The sequence below is a fragment of the Sminthopsis crassicaudata genome, chromosome 3 (genome assembly GCF_048593235.1).
Source record: "Sminthopsis crassicaudata isolate SCR6 chromosome 3, ASM4859323v1, whole genome shotgun sequence".
NCBI classification, from domain to species: domain Eukaryota; kingdom Metazoa; phylum Chordata; class Mammalia; order Dasyuromorphia; family Dasyuridae; genus Sminthopsis; species Sminthopsis crassicaudata.
In genome coordinates, this window is record NC_133619.1 from 192946292 (window position 1) to 192967363 (window position 21072).

Below are 21072 nucleotides of genomic sequence, written 5' to 3' on the forward strand. Positions count from 1 at the left end.
CCCTGGAGGGAGTGGAGGAATGTGGAAAGGCATGCAAGCTGTACAGGCTTTTACTATGCTCCTAGCTTCCACAAATTGTAAACATAAAGCTCAAGCAGCCTGATGATATTTCTAATGAGATTCTTGGGCTTCATGAAATAAAGTAGTCTTGGCCAATATGGTTAGAAATTCCTTTGAATTTCCTTAAAAAATAGGACCTGGACATCAACTATGAGAGTGGACATGCAAGATGTAAATCTTACCTGGATGCTTTCTTACTTGCTTTTGAAGTTCCTTAAAGAGCTGATATATATTGGAAGCTACCAAGTTTATTTGGGCTGTGGCAATTTTTTGTACCAAGGCTACTGAATAATCCAAAACAGATATTATATTTATATCTCCTGGATAATAAATAAGAACTAGAATGATTGGATACAATTTATTCTGCTGAGTGGACTGAAAAGGAGTTCTGGCTACTCTCTTTATAGTTAAATCATGAGAATATACAGCACAAATTTTATATTTGAAAGCATCTGTCCTTTAAGAGGAACTTTAGAAACGTTTACTTCAAGAATCCATTGCCAATTGTGTAATAGTCAGGTTATCTTTAATGGAGACCTGTGTGTAAAATTTGGAGCTGTGGCCAATAAAATTTTCCATTCTGGGATGGCTCCATAGCATACATTATTAATTTGTGCATTAGTATAAAAGGGCTATTTCTTGTCAGGTCTTATCCCAGATAATTTTACTACTTGCTTAATGGCCTTTAAAAATATTCTAGCCACAAGCACTGTGTAAGGAGTAAGGCTTTGTTCTGGTTGTGCTGGGAGTTTCACCCACTCTACCACACTGTCTCCTTGATGAAGGACTGCTGTGGGTGCCTCTTTTGTAGCAAAAACTGATATTTCCAAGGGTTTTTGAGTGACTCTTTCAAGCACATTGGATAAAGACATTTCAACTTCTCTCAAAGCCTCTTGAACTGAGAACAATTCTCCAGAGTAAAAATGGTCATTAATTAAAACAAAAGATTTCCAAACATTCATGATGAAAAGATCAGCCCATAATGGAACATTTGATTTTCAAATATAAGACTGCAGAGAAGCATAAGGAAGTAATCAGGAAAGTAGTATTATAAGGAAGGATGATTCTTGTAATTTTGGAAAGTTTTCCTTATTATGGCAGTTGCAAACTGTATATATACACAGAGAATACAGGTGTGAGTTGAATATGAAGAAATACTATCTTTTTAAATGAAAAATTTGAAATTAAGGAGTGGAAGTAATGTACCGGGAGAAAGAGAATGGGAGAAGTGGAATTGTGCAAATTACCTGCCATAAAAAGAGAGGCAAGCAAAAAGCTTTTTCAGTAGAAGATAGAAGGGGGAGGAGAAGGAAAGTGAGTAAATCTTACTCTCATCAGGATTGGCTCAAAGAAGAAATAACATACTTATTCAATAGGGATGTAGAAATTTATTTTATCACACAGGAAAATAGGAGAATGGAATATATGAAATGGGGGAGGATGATACAAGAGTCGGCATATTGGGGGAGGGAATGCTCAGTATCAAAATACTGAAGGACAGACAAGGTGAAAGGAAAGAGAAAAAATGAAGGGAAATGCAATTAGCAATAGTAATTATAAAATAAAATTTTCAAACATAAAGGGAACTGTGTCAAATTTGTAAAACATAAGAGTCATCCCCTATTTGATAAATGATCAAAAGATATGATCTGTACACAAAGGGCTGAAAATTCCTACATATCATTTGATCTAACAAGAACACTACTAGCCTTAAATACCAAAAGAGATTCAGAAAAGGAAAAAGAAAAAAAAAAAGAGAGAAATGGTCCATATGTACAAAAATATTCATTGCAGCTCTCTCCTCACAACAAAAAGAAAATAGAAATACATGGGATGCCCATCAATTGTAGAATTTCTCAATAAACTGTGGTGTGTGTTTACAATGTAATACTTTTTTTTTTTTTTTTTTTTTGGGGGGGAAATGATGAGCCGGATGCTCTCATAAAAAAAACAAAAAAGAAAAAACCAACCAACTAGGAAAGTCTTCCATGAACAAAGCGAAATATACTATATACAAAGTAATAACAATATTCTGAGATGATCAACTGTAAATTACTTTGTTATTTTCAGTAGTATAGTCATTCAAAACTAATCTGAAGAATTTATGGTGAAAAATCTTATTCATACACAGAGAAAGTACTGCTTGTGCCGAAATACTGATTGTAGCATTCTCTTTTTCTATCTAACTTAATTTTTTCTTGAGAGTTTATATTTTCATGAAGATGGAAGATCTATATTTTCTTTCACAACCTTTCTATCTTCTTATACAGACATTATTATATGATTGTAGCACTGAACTTTTTAGTCCCTTACTTTTCTAAAGTTTTTCTTTTTGACCTCCATACAATTTCCTACTTTCTTCCCTCTAAAGCCTATTCCTATTCAAAAGCTTCAATTTTCCATGTGAAGAACTTTAAAACCCAGTTAAAAATTAATCCTTAAAGTAGTTGCCTTAAACTTTAGCTTCTATGAGAGATTGCCTTGGGTCACTACAGCTACTGATTACATGAGAAGAGTCCAGGAGGGACATCATCAGACTATTGCATAGCACAGGTCTTCATTTTTTTCCTTTTCCCCTGTTTTTGGTTCCTATATCTTTTAAAAGATTAGATCATCTTAAACTCAGACTTAGACTGTGATCCTACCTTGTCGAAACAACAATAATATCACGACATCTTACCCAAATGTGTCATGTGGTGAAAGATTGCAAAAAAGAAAAAAGAAAAGCTATCCTCAGTAGTAGACTGCTTTCCCTATTTTTATATTTCCACTGATGTTCTGTCAACCCTGTCTCATCAAGATTATTTTTCTTATGTGCTAAAGAAGGAAACATTCTAGCATTGCAGCTTCCTTTCAACCTCTGCCCCTTTTCGCATAGCTTAATTTATGTATCCTTTCTCTTTTGCTATCATGTAGGAAACTAGTTCCCAAGAACTAGCAACTGAAGTAACCCTTCTCTTTTTTTCTCATGCTTTGCTAAATATGTCAGCTCATCGATAGTTCAATCAGAATATTAAATGGGTCACTAATTGTAATGACCACCTTAGTACCCTGGATACCTTAGAATCAGTCGGAGTCAGGATAAGCAAAAGTCTTTATTCTTGGTCTTTTCTGGTCAATGTCAGGGGAATAGATATAGGAATCTCCACACCTCCTTTCTCTCTCTCCACCTCCAAAGAATGATCCTGCTTGTCCTACTCCACCCTCAGATGCCTCCTCTCATTCACTGTAAACACTTACAGATTGAGCTAGCTCAGGATGGTGGGCAGGTTATTCTCTAAACATATGCTAATAGAGTATTGTCCAATTGGCAATTAGCCTCAAGTGCTTGGACTCAGTGCAACTCAGTTTTCAGCCCTTTACAGCTAATCAAGTTGCTCCATGTTACCATTCTTTCAGTCTCTGTCTCTGTCTCTTCCCCTCTCCGTTTCTCTCCCTCTGTCTGTCTGTCTCTCTTACACACACACACACACACACACACACACACACACACACACACACACACACGTGCGCGTGCACGCATAGTCACATACACACATACTCCCTCTCACTAGTTAATTTTAATTAAAAAAAGTTCTGCCATGCATATATATATATATACATATATATATGCAAATAATTCTAAATTCAAACCTGAATATATTTCAGTTTTTCCTTATTATTGGTGATGTTCAGTTAAGAATTAATAGCTTCAAAGGAGAATATTTTCTATGAGTATGTTTGTTTATATGTACGTGGCTAATTTACCCATCAGATATTTGGAAAAGTGCGGAATTTTTTGCCAAAGAACTACAGAACATTATGAAATGTGAAACAGACAACTTTGATTAAATCAAATTAAATATTTTTGTATAAACAAAATCAACACCAACAAGATTAAAAGGAAAATCCAAAGCTGGGAAATATTTTACAATCAGTATTTCTGATAAAAGCCTTATTACTAAAATATGTTAATAACGGTGTCGAATCTATAATAATATAAACCATTCCTCAATTGGTAGTCAAAGGATATGAAGTCAATTTTAATATGAACAAGTTAAAACTAACTATAGCTATATTTAAAATGCTCTAAATTACTTTTGATTAGAGAAATTCAAATTAAAACAAATGTGAGGTACCACCTGACATCTCTCAGATAAGCTAATAGGGAAAAGTAATGATAGATGTTGAAGGGGATGTGGGAAAAGTGGAACACTAATGCATTTGTTATTGGAGTTGTGATCTGATCCAACCATTCTGGAGAGCAATTTAGAGAAATGCCAAAAAGACTATAAAACTTTGCATATCCTTTGATTCAGCAGTGCCACTACTCCATCTGTGTTCCAAGGAAGTATAAAGGAAGGAAAAGGATCTAGGTATGCAAAAAAGCAGTTATTTTTGTGGAGGGAAAGAATTTGAAAATGAGCAGATGCCCATCAATTGAAGAATGCTTAATAAGTTGTATTTGAAAGTAATGGAATATTATTGTTCTAAAAATGATGAACAAGCTGATTTTAGAAAAACCTAGAAAATTTTTCATAAATTGATGTTGAGTGAAGCAAGCAGAACTAGTAACATATTGTACACAGTAACAGTAGGATGTTCAATGATCAGCTATGAAAGACTTGGTTACTCTCAGTGATTTAAGGCAATCCCAATAAACTTTGAATAGAAAATACCATTTGCATCCAGAGATAGAGAAGCATGGAGACTGAATGTAAATACAATGTATAAATAGATAAAAAATAAAACAATTAAAAAATTAGACTAATGGGAATCAAGACTTTTTTCCTGTCTGAACTGTTTTATGTAGATCCATTTTCTTTCACTTCAAGTTGTGATAGAACAGTTATAGTATGATTATGGGTATTCTTGAAAATGAGTTGTAAAGGAGAGCAATAATATAACAGTCATCATTTAATGCTAAATAATTCAGGATGAGTTTACTGTGGCAAATTCTGAAGGGCCTTCCAGTTTGGTCAGATTTTGAGCTTACATAAGTAAACCTAAGTGCTGTTGGATATTTTATCCAATCTTATTTTAATGTCTAGGTTTTTTCCTTTAACATTTTCTGGATAGCTCAGATAACACGATGTCTACTGTGCATGTTCTGTTGTGCAGCCAGTGTATTTTCCAAGGTGAAATGATTTGTATTATAAGATGTGTCCTCCTATCTGATTTTGTGATCAGTGAACCTACAAAACAGTCATAATCACTGTGTAGCTCTTCAGTCTTGCTCTTCTGTCAGTGATGTGTAGGATAACTTTTTTAGCATGATAACGTAAGAGCATGAGTCAGCTCCCTGAAAATATTTCATTGCTTTGTGAGACAGTAGCATCAACTATTCTATATGGAAATGCTTCTATATAGTCTTTAAAATATGTATACCATACCAAAGACAAACATCCACTTTTCTATGGGGAATTTCCATTTATTCTATTTAGATGTTTAAATAAAAATCTTCAAGGTAGGGGATAATTTATTGGTAGTCTTATTTGTAATTCCTTGTTAGTGTAACATACAAATAGGACACTGTTGACAAATTAATTTAGCTACTTGAATGTCATCCATCTTTGGTTCTCATGAAGCATGAGTAGATAGCTCAGCTAGGAGTAAAGAAAATCATGGGAGAATCATGAGGTAGTCTTTTTAGAAAAATGAATGTCAGTGTCATTGGGGCCAAAGTTAGCTTTCTCTAAACTCAGTCTCTGGAACTCAGTCTCTGAAACAATTGCTTGGGTTGTCATTAAATACCCCCAGAGATTAGAGGGAGAGACAGTAGAAATGGGGAACTAAAATGAGAAGCAGTCAAAGGCTGCACCATTCAACAGCTACATTCTCTAGGCTGACAAAGTTAGCTGAGGACATATGAGATTGCAACCTAAAAAAAGCCAAAGATGAAAATAGCTATATTCCCTGAAGAAGGAGTCAACATATGCAGCATTACAAATAAAAGTTCCATATGCCACTAAAATTTTCCTGAGTTTCTAGATCTGGCTAAAATCATATATTACACCAAAGACATATATACTATATATACTATATAGTATAAATAATAGCAATCTATCCTTGAGTAAATGAAATGAATAGGCCCATGAATAGTCAAATAGAAAAACTAAAACCAGTACAACTAGTGGGGAAGCAAACAGCAAATCATAGCTTAGAAGTATCAATATACAGGATTTTACCTGTTACCAAGCATAACATTCAAGAATTGTACTGTAGTGGAGATCAGGAGGCAAGGAGGAGACTTTCTTATGAAGTCATGATTAGCAAACATGACATTGGGGTCTGGAAAGACTGAGAGAAGAGTCCTAGGGTTGAGAACAGGGTATCAGGAAAGACCAAGGTACCAAAAGTAACAACTCATTATTGGCTTATCAGGTGTTACTAAAGTGTTAATGGTAAAAGTTTTCAATCTTTCTAACAATGAAGCTGTACTGTAAGGAAGTATCCTTTTAGTTAAGATGGATCCTTCTCTATCAAAGCCATTTCCAGGAGACAAACAGAGAGTCCCTAGGTCATGGGGTTAAGATGTAGACTACAAGGCAACAATTTCTGCATAACCTTAAATTAGGGACCCTGAACCAAATACTTCCTCTTCATGACAAAAGAGTATGTAAAACTTATAATTAAGGAACTCTAAAGCACAAACATCAAGAAAGAAATTATAGAATCTATTCAGTAGCTCCTGTACCTTTGGAGAGGATGGGATCAGATAATCCGATATGTCTATTTCCTACAGCCATACAAAGGTTATGTAATCAGGGATCCATAGGCTGCCGTATCCAGACATTCTAAAAGGGGCCCAAAATTCTTTCTTGGGCAGAGGATGATCTAAACTGAGAAAGATTTGATCTCAATCTAGCAAGAGATCTTACTCTTTCTTCAAAATAGCAAAGTATAAATAATGAAGTAAGGATAGGTTGCCTAAACATGGCATTAAGACAATCTAGGAAACTAAATTCTCAGGATAAACAATTTAGCATTTTCAGAAAAAGGGAGCAAATAATTCTGATTTCAGGATTCACATCAGAATCCTTGAAAGGTTCACTCATCTAGGGAAAGCAGAATAAAAGGACAGGGAGATTTCTTATTTTAAGTTTCAAACCCACCTCAATATAATGAATATGGCAACCCCATTAGCAAAAGGCTGTTGAGGCCAACTTCCTGTTTGTGACAAAAAAGAATGAAGAACTTATCATAATCAAGGAAGATTATATTAATTACATTAATATATTAATTAATTAAGGCACAAGCAGCCAGAAATTAATTTTAGAGGCCAATGAGTAGCTCCTATACCTCTGGGAACCATGAGATCAAATAATCTAGTATGTTTTTAGTGGTTAATTTTTCCAAGGTCTATACAATGATGAAATAATCAGGTATCCATAGGTTGTAGTAGCCAGCATGTTTCTGGGCTCAAAAGAAATTCTACCTCTTCCTCCAAATCCAAAAGGGAAATATTCAAGAGTTCAGAGACAGGATGCAGGATGACTGACCCCTAGCTCTAACAACTGAGAAGAATCATGGGAAATTGATGTGACAGGGAAATTAAACATATAAACATAGACCTGCTAGCACAGGTAGGTTTTCCTTTAACAATAACAATAAGTTTGGTAAGATATGAGAAGATAGACCGTGAAAAATATCTACATGGCCCTTGTTGTATCAATGCTTTTTCTTAAATTTTGGAGGTGGTCTGTTATCCATTTTCCACAAAGGATGGCAACACAGATTAATAGGAAGGCAGTGAGTATAGCTAAAAAATTATTGCTGTTGAGGGATAAAGCACCTCAACAATGTTTGGGGGTCCCCAGGTTGGTGTCACAAGTATGATGAAAGAATTTGCAGACTCAGTCTCCAAGTTAAGGGGTAAAAGATTTATTACACTAACAACAGCTCCAGAGGGATTAACAAACTGCTAAGAGAGAGAAGACACGGGGGGCGGAGCCAATAGGGCGGAGAAGATTCACACGACTGTGTAAGCTCCTTTCTTCCCTCACAACCAACTAGATTTAATCAGCCTCAGAAATAGCGTTGGACTGATAGAATCCACAAGGACTGGAAGCACGACTTACCAGCTGAAGAGAATCTGGAGTTTCAGCAGGAAAGGTCAGTTCCCAGGGGAGGAAGAAGAGAGGCCAGCACAGACGGTGGGATGGTGGCACACTGCCCCTGTCGCGCTGGGGAGGGTTCTGGGATCAGAGAATCCACTGACATAAAAGAAAATGGCACAGGCTGTTAGCACTTCTCTGCTTATAAAACAGCAGTTCAGAGGAGAAATATAAGCCACTTTAAAATTTAAAACTAGATTGGATCTTCCCAGATCCCAGGGGTGACTCAGCAGATCTCTGCACCAGGGGTGTGGCCAACATAGGCAACCCAGGCTTTCCCCTCGGGGTATTTAAGAGATTGAAGAGTGGGCGGGGCGGTAACTCATAGTGCCTGGCTCATCTGGAGGCTGTGGAAGGGAAGTCCCAGAGAAGCAGAACCTTTGAACTAGGGACCACAGTTTCTGGCAGACACTTCCAGTTTGAGCACAGGGACTTTTCACTTCACCTGCTGCAGACATCCACGCCCCACCGGGATGCATAGGCCGGGCTTTGAGTCGCCTTTACTGTTCAGTCTCAACCTCAGGGAAGCCTCTAAAACACAGCGCCCTCAGGACACAGCAGTGCTGATCACCTCTGAGGCACTTGGGGGGGGGGGGAACTCTCTCCCAGAGCTCTCTCTTAGCTCAGGCGCAGGGGCCGCTGCATCCATCCAGTCTGGGAGGAAGCTGGTAAAGAAATAAATAAATAATTTCCTACCCCAGGGACAGACCCCAAAAGATTTTTTAAATATGAGCAAGAAGCCCAAAAAAACCATAGATTCCTTCTACACAGAGAAAGAGCAGATATACAACACCGAGGAAGCTAACAGCAGAGAGTCAGCAGATAACAACCTAAAGGGGAATGATTCCTGCCCCCCATCACATAACTCTCTCCATGCTCTTCATGGAGACTATTAACTATTAAAAAGTTAAGAGAGTTCGAAGAAAAATGGGGAAAGGAAAGGGAAGCTATGATAGAGAATAACAACATCCTGAAATTGGAGTAGGAAAAAATAAAGAATTCAAAGGAGATGCAGGGAAACAAAATTAGTGAATTAGAAAAGGTAAAAAAAAATCACAGGAAAATAGGATTTCTGAATTGGAGAAGATAAAAAAGTCTCAAGAAAATAGGATTTCTGAATTGGAAAAAGAAAATAATTCTCAAAAAAAAACATTAGGGAAATTTAAAAACAAAATTGGGCATTTACAAAAAGAACTAAAAACTGTGAAAGAAGAAAATAACTCCTTAAAAGTCAGGATGGAACAAATAGAAATGAATGATTCACAGAGAACCCAAGAATCAGTCAAACAAAACAAAAAAAATGAGAAGTTGGAGAACAACGTCAAATACTTACTGGGAAAATCTATAGACCTGGAAAATAGATCTGGGAGAGATAATCTGCCGATCATTGGACTTCCTGAAAACTATGACCAAAAAAAGAGGCTAGATTCTATTTTACAGGACATTATCAAAGAGAACTGTCCAGAGATAATAGAAACAGAGGGGAAAGTAGATGTTGAAAGAATTCATCGAACTCCTTCTAAAATAGACCCTAAAAAAAGAACACCACGGAATATTGTGGCTAAGCTGCAGAATTACCACACAAAGGAGAAAATCCTGCAAGAAGCTAGAAAAAAAAACAATTTAAATACCAAGGTGCCACAATAAGGGTCACACAAGATCTGGCTGCCTCCACATTAAAAGATAGAAGGGCCTGGAACCTGATATTCCGAAAGGTAAAAGATCAAGGATTGCAAACAAGAATAAACTACCCAGCTAAGTTTAGCATCATTTTCCATGGAAGAAGATGGTCATTCAATGAAATAGAGGAATTCCATATGTTTCTAAGAAAAAAACCAGACTTAAACAAAAAATTTGATCTACATCCACAAGACTGAAGAGAAACAGAAAAAGGTACACAGAAACCTTGAGAACTGTAACTCTATTGTGCGTATATAGAAAGTACGCATGGATAATTTGATTTTACTGATATAAAAGAAAAAAAAAAAGGAGGAGGTGTAGTAAAGGGAAGGGGGTAGTATCAGAAAAAGGTAATGGTGTGATAAAAAGAGGGAAACTACATCCCAGGAAGAGGCATAGTAAATACACCATATCTGAGGGAATTTAGAGAGGGGGAGAATCATTGTGTAAATCTTACTCTCATCAGAAGAGGCTCAAAGAGTAAATAATTGTCATATTTGTTTTTCAGAGAATTCTGTCTCACCTCATTAAAAGGGGGGAGAGGAAAAGGGAAAAGGAAAAGGAGAATAAGGGAAGGGACGTGGAGGGAGGTGGGAGGGATACTAAAAAAAGAGGGAGGGGTGTGCGTCACAAGGGGGGTCTATAAATTAAATATTGGGGAAGGGGTTCAGGGGGTCAAGGGAAAAAGCATAATATGGGGATAATATGATGGCAGGAAATACAGAATTAGTAATTTTAACTGTAAATGTGAATGGGATGAACGCTCCCATCAAACAGAGATGGATAGCAGACTGGATCAAAAATCAGAACCCTACAATATGTTGTTTACAGGAAACACACTTAAAGCAGGGAGATACATATAGAGTAAAGGTAAAAGGTTGGAGCAGAATCTATTATACTTCAGGTAAAGCCAAAAAAGCAGGGGTAGCTATCCTTATCTCAGATCAAGCAAAAGCAGAAGTTGATCTAATTAAAAGAGATAAGGAAGGAAACTATATCCTGCTGAAAGGTAGCATAAATAATGAAGCCATATCAATACTAAACATTTATGCACCAAGTGGTATAGCATCTAACTTTCTAAAGTAAAAGTTAAGAAAGAGAGTTGCAAGAAGAAATAGACAGTAAAACTATAATAGTGGGAGATCTCAACATTGCACTCTCAGATTTAGACAAATCAAACTGCCAAACAAACAAGAAAGAAATTTAAAAAGTAAATAGAACATTAGAAAAACTAAGTATGATAGACCTTTGGAGAAAACTTAATGGCAATAGAAAGGAATATACTTTCTTCTCAGCAGTCCATGGATCCTATACAAAAATTGACCATATATTAGGACATAAAGATCTCAAAATTAAATGTAGGAAGGCAGAAATAATAAATGCCTTCTTCTCAGACCACAATGCAATAAAAGCTACATTCAGTAAAAAGTTAGGGGTAAATAGACCAAAAAGTAATTGGAAACTGAATAATCTCATCTTAAAGAATGACTGGGTGAAAGAGCAAATTATAGAAACAATTAATAATTTCACCCAAGATAATCACAATGATGAGACATCATACCAAAATCTGTGGGATGCAGCTAAAGCAGTAATAAGGGGAAATTTTATATCTTTAGAGGCTTATTTGAAGAAAATAGAGAAAGAGAAGATTAAAGAATTGGGCTTGCAACTTAAAAGGCTAGAAAAAGACCAAATTAAAAATCCCCAACCAAAAATTAAACTTGAAATACAAAAATTAAAACGAGAAATCAATAATATTGAAAGTAAAAACAAACTATTGAATTAATAAATAAAACCAATAGTTGGTTTTATGAAAAAGCCAATAAAATAGATAAACCTTTGGTAAATCTGATCAGAAAAAAAGAAAGAGGAAAATCAAATTGTTAGTCTTACAAATGAAAAGGGGGATCTTTCCACCAATGAAGAGGAAATTAGAGAAATAATAAGGAGTTACTTTGCCCAACTTTATGCCAATAAATTTGATAACTTTAGTGAAATGGATGACTTCCTCCAAAAATATAGGCTTCCTAGATTAACAGAGGAGGAAATAAATTGCTTAAATAGTCCCATTTCAGAAAAAAGCAATAGAACAAGCTATTAATCAACTCCCCAGGAAAAAATCCCCAGGACCAGATGGATTTACATGTGAATTCTACCAAACATTTAAAGAACAATTAGCCCCAATGCTATATAAACTATTTGAAAAAATAGGGAATGAAGGTGTCCTACCAAACTCCTTTTATGACACAGACATGGTACTGATACCTAAACCAGGTCGATCGAAAACTGAGAAAGAAAATTATAGACCAATTTCTTTAATGAATATTGATGCTAAAATCTTAAATAAGATATTAGCAAAAAGACTTCAGAAAATCATCCCCAGGATAATACACTATGATCAAGCAGGATTCATACCAGGAATGCAGGGCTGGTTTAATATTAGGAAAACTATTAGTAAAATTGACCATATTAATAAACAAATTAATAAGAACCATATGATCATCTCAATAGATGCAGAAAAAGCATTTGACAAAATCCAACATCCATTCCTACTAAAAACTCTTGAGAGTATAGGAATAAATGGATTATTCCTTAGAATAATCAGGAGCATATATTTAAGACCGTCAGTAAACATCATATGCAATAGAAATAAACTGCAACCTTTCCCAGTAAGATTAGGAGTGAAACAAGGTTGGCCACTATCACCATTACTATTCAATATAGTACTAGAAACGCTAGCCTCGGCAATAAGAGCCGAGAAAGAGATTCAAGGAATTAGAGTAGGAAATGAGGAAATTAAACTGTCACTTTTTGCAGATGACATGATGGTATACTTAGAGAACCCCAAAGACTCTGCTAAAAAGCTACTAGAAATAATTCAAAATTTCAGCAAAGTGGCAGGATACAAAATAAATCCACATAAATCCTCGGCATTTTTATATATCACTAACAAAATGCAACAGCAAGAGACACAAAGAGAAATTCCATTCCAAACAAATGTTGAGAGTATAAAGTATTTGGGAATCCATCTACCAAAGAATAGTCATGAATTATATGAGAAAAATTACAAAACACTTGCCAAAAAAATAAAGTGAGATTTAAATAATTGGAAAGACATTCAGTGCTCTTGGATAGGCCGAGCGAATATAATAAAGATGACAATACTCCCCAATCTAATCTATTTATTTAGTGCTATACCAATCAGACTCCCAAGAAACTATTTTAATGACCTAGAAAACATAACAAAAAAATTCATATGGAAGAATAAAAGGTCGAGAATTGCAAGGGAACTAATGAAAAAAAAGTCAGAGGAAGGTGGTCTAAGTGTACCTCATCTAAAGCTATATTATATAGCAGCAGTCACCAAAATCATTTGGTACTGGCTAAGAAATAGAATGGTAGATCAGTGGAACAGATTAGATATAAAGGACAAAAAAGGGTACATCTATAGCAATCTAATCTTTGACAAACCCAAAGATACCAACATTAGGGACAAAAATTCATTATTCGGAAGAAACTGTTGGGAAAACTGGAAATTAGAATGGCAGAAATTAGATATGGATCCACACTTAACACCACATACCAAGATAAGATCAAAATGGGTCCATGATTTAGGCATAAAGAATAAGATCATAAATAGATTAGAGAAACAGAGAATAGTCTACCTCTTAGAAGTGTGGAGGAGGAAGGAATTTATGACCAGAGGAGAACTCGAGATCATTATTGATCACAAAATAGAAGATTTTGATTACATCAAACTAAAAAGTTTCTGTGCAAACAATGCTAATGCAAACAAGATTAGAAGGGAAGTAACAAATTGGGAAAATATTTTTAAAAGTAAAGGTTCTGACAAAGGTCTCATTTCCAAAATATATAGAGAACTGACCCTGATTTATAGGAAACCAAACCATTGTCCAATTGATAAATGGTCAAGGGATATGAACAGACAATTCTCAGATGATGAAATTGAAACTATTTCCACTCATATGAAAGAGTGTTCCAAATCGCTGGATCAGAGAAATGCAAATTAAGACAGCTCTGAAATACTACTACACACCTGTCAGATTGACTAAGATGACAGGAACAAATAATGATGAATATTGGAGGGGATGTGGGAAAACTGGGACACTGATACATTGTTGGTGGAGTTGTGAAAGAATCCAGCCATTCTGGAGAGCAATTTGGAACTATGCCCAAAAAGTTGTCAAACTGTGCATACCCTTTTACCCAGCATTGCTGTTATTGTGATTATATCCCAAAGAAATACTAAAGAGCGGAAAGGGACCTGTATGTGCCAAAATGTTTGTGGCAGCTCTTTTTGTTGTAGCTAGAAATTGGAAGTTGAATGGATGTCCATCAATTGGAGAATGGTTGGGTAAATTGTGGTATATGAAGGTTATGGAATATTATTGCTCTGTAAGAAATGACCAGCAGGAGGAATACAGAGAGACTTGGAGAGACTTAAATCAACTGTTGCTGAGTGAAATGAGCAGAACCAGATGATCACTATATACTTCAACAACAATACTGTATGAGGATGTATTCTGATGGAAGTGGAAATCTTCAACATAAAGAAGATCCAACTCATTTCCAGTTGATCAATGATGGACAGAAATAACTACACCCAGAGAAGGAACACTGGGAAGTGAATGTAAATTGTTAGCACTACTGTCTATGTACCCAGGTTATTTATACCTTCGGAAGCTAATAATTAATGTGCAACAAGAAAATGGTATTTACACACATATATTGTATCTAGGTTATATTGTAACACATGTAAAATATATGGGATTACCTGCCATCAAGGGGAGGGAGTGGAGGGAGGGAGGGGATAATTTGGAAAAATGAATTAAAAAAAAAAGAGAGAGAGAGAAGACACTTTATTATTGATATGCTAAAGGCAAGGCTAGGGGGTGGTCTTCTTGAATTTGGTTATCTTTGATCAATAGATTATCTATCTGACAGTCAGCAATGAACTGAAGAATGGTCTATTCACTATTGTCTCAGGAAGTGTATTTGTGGGACTATTCTGAGGCTAGAAGATAATGAGATAGATGATTAGAACAATAGTAGAGTCACTGACAGATTGTTAGAACAGAAGCCCTCTAAGGTCAGGGAATCTCAAAAGCATTGCTGTCTCCCTAAAAGATACATTATATAACTTTTCTCCCCTCCAGCATTTGGATCCCAAATTTATTTGATACAAAAGGATGGATTTCATGTTCTGGAGCTGCTTCATGCTGTTTAAGAGTATAGAGCTGTTCATGCCTAATGGGGTCCAGACTTGGGGGGAGGGGGAAGGGAAGAAAACAGTACATGATTTGAAGATGCCAACAGAGACATCTAGGACTGTTGAGTGTCCAAATCAGTCAGCCATGACACTCAGATTGAATGAATATTTAGAAGTTCATAGCTTGGAGCTTACAGGAAACAAATCTCATAAATAGGTTAAAAATGCAGGGACCAAATATGAGCAAAAAAAATATTTAAAAGTGGAGTTAGTATGGATAATACCAATCCAGTGGAACAATTAGGGGGTGAGATGAGATTTCCATGAATGTCTTGCATCCAGCCAGCTATTTCTAGGATTCTTTCAGTATAAAGTTCAGCCTTCTCTGAGTTGGTGATATACATACAGCAGGTATTTACAAGGGCATTAGAAATCTCCAGTGGAAACAAGAAGATAATCCAAGGTCAGTCTATTATATAAAATCATGTTAGATAGAGAGAAGTTTCTTTCAGCAAATATTTTGATATCTTCTAAGCCTTTTCAGTCTTGTAAGGGAAGGCTTCCACACAATTAGTAAATATGTCAACAAAGAACAAAAGCAACTTGAAGCCTCTGCAAGGGGGTATATGTGTAAAACCTACTAGCCAATGTTTTCCTGGGTATGTGTCCCTCCTCTGAATGGGCTTTGGCCAGGGTTGGGAAGGGGAACTTAAAAGCTTCTTCACGATTTACTTGGGCATAAATTGGGCAAATCTAACAGATCTAACATTTTCTCCCAGGTTTGACTAATAAAAATACATGTCACAAAAGATTGGAGGGCATTTTTTCTCCAAGAGTGTAACTTGGTGTAAGCCAAAACCAAGTTTCCACTGACTTGTCTCTGGGACTAAAAGCTGGCATGAGGGTGTTTGAAACTATCCAGGAGAAAAGGGATATCCATTTTCTTCTGCCACAGTTGGCTCCTGTGAGCTATATGAAGGGGTGTAACAGTCCGAGAGCTGGGGAATTAAAGGTTCCATAGTCAGGGGCAAATAGACAGCAGCACAAGCAGCTGAATCTGCAAGCCTCTTCCCCTTGGCCTGAAGTGAAGCTCCCTTCTTATATGCTTTACAAAATATGACAGAAACCTCTTTTGGTTCATGGACAGCTTATGATAGTGGTGGAATTTCCCTGGCATATTTAATAAGAAACATTTTGCTGTCAAAAGTCTGCTTCCTTTCCAAAAAGCTCCAAAAGGTTGCAAAATATGAAAGCCATATTTGGAGGTCTCTCTCATTGACTTCCTCATTACAAAGCTCTAGTAAGGGCAATGATTTCAGTTTTTAGGAAAGAAGTCCCGGGGGGGGGGGGGTGAGGTTTAGCCTCCAAGGCGCAATTGAAGAGTCACTACAGCCTGCCTTCCTTTCCCCATTTCCTTTTTTTCATATAATTTATTTTTTTTATTAAAGCTCTTTATTTTTTCAAAACATATGCATGAACAATTCTTCAACATTGGCCCTTGCAAAACCTTGTGTTCCACATTTTCCCTGCCTTCCCTAACCTGCTCCCGTAGATGGCAATAGTCCAATATATGTTAAAGATGGTAAAATATATGTTAAATCCATTATGTGCATACATATTTATGCAATTATCTAACTACGAAAGTGAAACCAAATCAAACAAAAAATTTGTTGTAAAAAAGAAATCTGGAAAATGGAGGATGTTGACTGATTGAAGAAAGGTAAATGAACAGATGGAAACTATGGGAACTCTTCAACCTGGACTTCCATCTCCTACTCAATTGCCTAGAGAATGGCCTCTTCGAGTTATAGACATTAAGGATTGTTTCTATTCTAGCCCTCTAGATAAGGAGGATATGAAAAGATTTGCCTTCTCAGTGCCCAGCGTGAACTTAGCTGAGCCTTATAAAAGATATGAATGGACAGTTTTGCCACAGGGAATGAAAAACAGACCTACTATGTGTCAAATGTATGTTGCTGCTGCTCTTAGTCCAGTAAGAAAAGCATTTCCAAAAGTAATGTTATTACATTACATGGATGATATATTGGGATGTGCACCTGAGGAACTAATGTTAGAAGTATGTCTATAAAAAAGCATAGAAACACTAAATTGCACATAGCTCCAGAAAAAATTCAAAGACATGCTCCTTTTCAATATTTAGGATATGAAGTATATCCTAAGGTGCTTACAGTACAAAAACTCTCCTTAAGAACAGAGAAGCTAAACACCTTAAATGACTTCCAGAAATTGATAGGAGATATCCAATGGATGTGTCCCATGTTAGACTTGACTACCTGTCAATTGCAACCATCATATGACATTTTAAGGGGAGACAGTGCTTTAAATTCACCACGCCAGCTTAAAAAAGAAGCTCAACAGGCTTTGAGACAAGTTGAACTGGCTTTATCCAATGTGGTTGAAAGAGTCACTCAAAAACCCTTGGAAATATCAGTTTTTGCTACACAAGAGGCACCCACAGCAGTCCTTCATCAAGGAGACAGTGTGATAAGAGTGGGTGAACCTCCCAGCACAACCAGAACAAAGCCTTACTCCTTACCCAGTGTTTGTGGCTAGAATTTCATTAAAGACCATTAAGCTAGCATACAATTATCTGGGATAAGACAGGACAAGATATACACCTTTTATACTAATGCACAAGTTAATGTGTGCTGTGAAACCATCCCAGTGGCAAGTTTTATTAGCCATGGCTCCAAATTTTACACACAGGTCTCCATTAAAGATAACAAGATTGTTATATAATTGGTGATGGATTATGGAAGAAAAGGTTTCTAAAGTTCCTCTTAAAGGACCAAATATCTTTACAGATGCATCCAAACATAATATTTGTGCTGTATACTCTTGTGACATAAGTATAAAGAGAGTAGTCAGAAGTCCTTTTCAGCCCACTCAGCAGAATGAATTGTATGCAATCATTCTAGCTCTTTCTTATTATTCCGGAGACATAAATATAATATGTGATTCGGCATATTCAGTAGATGTGGTACAAAGAATTGCCACAGCCCAAATAAAAATTTTTAGCCTCCAATATATATATATATATATATATATATATATGTGTGTGTGTGTGTGTGTGTGTGTGTGTGTGTGTGTATATATGCATATATATATATACATATATATATATATATATATATATATATATATATATATATATATATATATATATATATATATATACATATATATATATATATATATATATATATATATATATATATATATATATATATATATATATGTACGTATGTATGTATATATATCTCAACTCTTTAAGGAACTTTAAGGAACTTTAAGGAACTTCAAGAGCATCCAGGTAAGATTTATATCTTGCATGTCTGCTCTCATAGTGGACTTCCAGGTCCTATTTATGATGGTAATTCAAAGGCAGATAGCCTTATAACTATGTTAGCCAATACTTCTTTATTTCAAGAAGCCCAAGAATCTCATTCTAAATATCACCATGCTGCCTGAGCTTTACATTTACAATTTGGAATAACAAGAGAAGGAGCTAGGAGCATAGTAAAAGCTTATACAGCTTGCCTTCCTTTCCATGCTCCTATACTTTCTCCAGGGAAGAACCCTCGTGATTTGAGACCTAATGAAATTTGGCAAATGGATGTGACCCATTATAAATCTTTTGGTCATCTATCTTTTATCCACATCATAGTAGACATCTTTTCAGGATCCACTTTTGCAATCCCAGCAGCAAAAGAGACAGTCTGAGTGGTCACTGAATTTCTTATACAAGCATTTGCAATTATGGGTGTGCCACAAGCAATAAAAACAGACAATGGACCTGCATATACTTCTGAATATTTTGCACACTTTTGTGCAGAGTATAAGATTTTACATACCACTGGCATACCTTTTAATCCTCAATGTCAGGCAATAATAGAGAGAAGAAATAGAGATATTAAGATACTCCTCCAAAAACAAAAGAAAGGGGGAGCCATGGGTAACTGTAGAGAACTTCTAAATTTAGTTCTCTATACCATTAATTTTTTAAATTTTTGACAACGATGCACTGGCTCTGGCAGACAGGTTTTATAACCCACCCAAAAGACAGTGCCCAGTGTGAGCAGCTCTACTGTCTTTAGATAATCACCAGGTCATGTGGAGAGACCCAGAAAATGGTGAATGGAAGGGATCAGATAGGTTAACTGCTTGGGGGAGAGGGTTTGCTTGTATCTCTACAGATGGAGAAAGAATCATATGGGTGGCAATGAGCCGTGTTCACCTTGTCCATTGGAGAGAGATGGAGTAGACCCTTGAAACGAAGGAGAAACATCGGTTGGTTCCGTTGCTGACTCTGCCCACCACTGAAAGAGCCTGGCAGTTATGGCGTTTAACTCATGGAAATCAAAAATTGGGACTCAGGAATCATTGGACTCTCTGAGACATGATAAGACTATTATAGGACTTGAAAGCCCTCAGGAATCTTTGGATTCTTTAAGGCATAAGACTGTTGCAGCACTTCAAAACCTGTAGGAATCATTGGATTCCCTAACATATAAAAAGACTGTTGCAGGACTTCAAAAACTTGTAGGTATCATTGGATTACCTTACACGTGAAAGAATGAACAATAGATTGGTTGCTGAAGAAGGCGTGTATGTGTGACTGTAGTTTACATACCCTTATTCTAGGACTTCTGGAAATCTTTTACAAGACCGTGTCAATTTATATTATTTGTTATATCACTACTTGCATGTACAATTCATGTTTGTTACACCACATCGAGCCTGCACTGACTGTGGGGAGAATCATTAATAATAGCCTGTGCGTTATTACTATGTGCTTGTGTAATACCTCCATGCTGATGGATTTGTGCATACTTGTCTCTAATAAGACCCTTCAGCCCGGAAACCCGTTAACAATGCCCACTTAACAATCCCCACTTCCCTTTGGTACTTTTCTTGTCCCTTCCTGATATGTCAGGGAGGGCATGATTATCTCCTGTTTAATGCTTTCATATCCCTTCCTGAGAAGTCAGGGGTGGGGCATGATCACCTCCTTTTTGGGGTTCTCACCTCTCTCAGAAGTCAGGGATGGTGTGACCACCTGTGTTTTAAACAAAAAAAAAAAAAAAGTGGGAAATGTAAAGGGCTAGAACTGAGAAGATGTATTTAAACTAGATGCAAGGTAATCTAGCACTTGAGGCTAATCACCAATTGGACAATTCTTTATTAATATGTTTGGAGGATGATGTTACTTAACTATTCTATGCTAGCTGGATTGGTAGGTGCTGGAACTCTTATCTTCCCAGAAATCAGGAGTCAGGACCACTAAATGTCTTTATTCTAGATCTTTTCCGTCCCCTCCATCGCCAGGTCACAAGTGCAAGTGAGCGTGAGTTCCACCACCCAAGTTTCTCCCACTCCTCCCACACAAGTCACTTCCCCCTCTTTGTCCCACCAATCAAGTCAGCACAGAACAGCTGGGGAGGGTCAACCTTCAAACAAGTTAATAGGGAACCGTCCAATTGGCAATTAGTCTCACGTGCTTCATTATCCAAGTGCATTGCTCAGTTCTAGCCCTTTACATCTCCCGCTTTCTTTTGTTTTAGAACACAGGAGGTCACGCCATCCCTGACTTTTCAGGGAGATGAGAACCCCAAAAAGGAGGTGATCACGCCCCCCCTGACTTCTCAGGAGGGGAGATGAAAGCACTATAAAGGTGATAATCACGCCCTCCCTGACATCTCAGAAAGGGAAATGAAAAGCACCAAAGAGAAGTGGGGATTTGCTAGTGGGTTTCTGGATTGAAGGGCCTTATTAGAGACAAGTATGCACAAACCCATCAACATGGGAGTTATTACACAAGCACATAGCAATAACGCAGAGGCTATTAGTGGTGACTCTCCCCACAGTCAGTGCAGAGTCGATGTGGTGTAACAAACAGGAATTGTACATGCAAGTAGTGATATAACAAACAATATAAATCAACATGGTATTGTAAGAGATTTCCAGAAGTCCTAGAAGGAGGGT